Source organism: Mastomys coucha, unplaced genomic scaffold (genome assembly GCF_008632895.1).
Source record: "Mastomys coucha isolate ucsf_1 unplaced genomic scaffold, UCSF_Mcou_1 pScaffold18, whole genome shotgun sequence".
Taxonomy (NCBI): Eukaryota; Metazoa; Chordata; class Mammalia; order Rodentia; family Muridae; genus Mastomys; species Mastomys coucha.
The window spans coordinates 49906268-49908689 of record NW_022196900.1 but is presented as its reverse complement, the minus strand read 5'-3'; the positions used below and the strand labels follow the sequence as shown (position 1 = coordinate 49908689).

At 43.0% G+C, this 2422-nt stretch overlaps 1 non-coding gene across 1 annotated transcript; it reads left to right on the top strand.

Annotated features, from left to right (window-relative positions):
* The first annotated feature begins 464 nt into the window (after positions 1-464).
* Positions 465-629, top strand: LOC116097349. Its single transcript, XR_004121373.1, has one exon. It is a non-coding gene; the product is annotated as a U1 spliceosomal RNA (small nuclear RNA).
* Positions 630-2422: the final 1793 nt, after the last annotated feature.

Sequence of the window (2422 nt, the reverse complement as noted above, 5' to 3'; positions counted from 1 at the left end):
TTTGCAGTCTCACTAGAGAGATCGTCTCACCTCGTCTTTTCTATAGGCTGAAAACTGGAAACAGTGGGCTCCAACGCCAGTGTAGGGATGGATGTGTGAACCATCTGAAGACAAGCTGAAAAATGGATAAACCTTCGTGCTTCCACGGCCTTATATACACCTCCAGCAGAAGGCGTGTCCAGGATTAAGGGTGTGTTGCCCTGGCTCAGGATCTGGATTAAGGGTGTATTTATTCCATCCTCACGTGCCTGGCTAGAAGTCATTAACAGAATTCAATCAGACAATATGTCAGATAAGTGTCCTCCTTGTGTAGATATTTGTTCTTTCCAGATATTTTCAAGTGGACAACCAAGAGTACACATAATAACCTTGACCCCCTAAAAATGTGGTTTTTAGCTCCCCAGAAACATCAAAAGTAGAGTACAAACCAGTGCATCATATTTTCATTTCTGAAGATAACTGTCATACTTACCTGGCAGGGGAGATACCATGATCACGAAGGTGGTTTTCCTAGGGCGAGGCTTATCCAGTGCACTCTGGATGTGCTGACCCCTGGGATTTCCCCAAATGCGGGGAAACTCGACTGCATAATTTGTGGTAGTGGGGGACTGCGTTTGCGCTCTCCCCTAAGGAAAAAAAAAGATAACTATCAGATGACTACATACCTCACTCAATATGCCCAAGTATCCTTGCTAATGATCTCTTTCTTTTTCTTACCTCTTGAATTGTTAGGGTTTTCTAGAAGAGCAGAATTTATACAATGAGTCTTTCTTTGTATGTTTAAAGGCAATGATTTATTATAATGGCTTACAGGTTGTGCTAACCTAATCCAACAATGGTTCCATGTGGAGGACATGATTAAAAATCTAGTACTTGTTTAGTCTAGGAAGATGAATGTCTCAGCTGGTCCCCACCCCCATTAAGAATTTTTTAATTCTTTAATCTTTTTTTTACAGTCCAGACTTTATTCTTCTCTAGGTCCACCCACTGACTACTCCACATATCAACCTCCCAATCCCTGTCTTCAGAGGATGTCTCCCCACCACCACACCAGACCTCCCCACTCTATGGGGCTCCAAGTCTCTCAAGGGTTAGGTATATTTTCTCTGACTGAGTCCAGACATGGCCGTCCTCTGCTGAATATATGTTGGGGGCCTCATATCAGCTGGTGTATACTGCCTGGCTGGTTGCTCAGTGCCTGAGATATCTCAGGGGTCAAGATTAATTGAGACTGCTGGTCTTCCTATAGAATTGCCCCCCTCCTCAACTTCTTCCAGTTTTTCCCTAATTCAATCACAGGAGTCACCAGCTTCTGTTGATTGGTTTGATATAAATATCTGCATCTGACTCTTTCAGCTGCTTGTTGGGTCTTTCAGAGGGCGGTCGTGTCAGGTCTCTGTTTAAGCACACCATAGCATCAGTATTAGTGTCAGGCCTTGGGACCTCCCTCTGAGCTGGATCACAATTTGATCCTGTTACTGGACCTCCTTTTCCTCAGTCTCTTTTCCATTTTTGTCCCTGAAGTTCTTTCAGATAGGAACAATTCTGGGTCAGAGTTTCTGACTGTGGGATGGCAACCTCATCACTCCACTTGATGCCCTGTCTTTCTACTGGAGGTGGACTTTACAAGTTCCCTCTCCCCATTGTAGCACATTTCAGCTAAGGTCTGTCCCTTTAAGACTTGAGAGTCTATCACCTGCTAGTTCTCTGTTATATTCTAGAGGTCACCCCCCACCCCCACCAATTACATCTCCAGGTTGCCTTTTTCCATTCTTTCTGTTGGTGCTCAGGGTTTCAGTCCTTTTCCCCTCCTAATCATGTTCCCCTCCTCCCTGCCTGTCCTTTTTTCCCCCACCCATGTTCTTCCCTCCCTCCCCTCCACCTGTGATTCTGTGATTGCTTTCGTCTCCCTCCCAAGTGGGATTTGAGGCATCCTCACTTGGTCCCTCCTGTTTGTTAGCCTTCTTGAGTTCTTTGGATTGAATCCTGGGTGTTCTGAACATCTTTGGCTAATATCCTCTTGTTAGTGAGTGCAAACCATGCATGTCCTTTTGGGTCTGAGATACTTCTCTCATGATGATATTTTCTAGTTTCATCTATTTGCCTGCAAAACTCATGATGTCCTCATTCTTTTTTTTTTTTAAAAAACATTCACTGAGTAGTATTCTATTGTGTAAATGAACTACATTTTCTGTATCCATTCTTCTGTTGTGGAACATCTGGGTTGTTTCCAGCTTCTGACTATCACAAATAAGGCTGCTATGAACATAGTGGAACATCTTTTTTTTTTTTTTTTTAGGTTATTTTATTTCATTTATTTATTTCTTTATTGACTTTACATCCAATCACAGCTTCCCCCCTCCTTCTAGTTTCTCTCTCTCTCTTTTCCCCTCCCCCATTGTTCTATTTCTTTTTTTTTTTT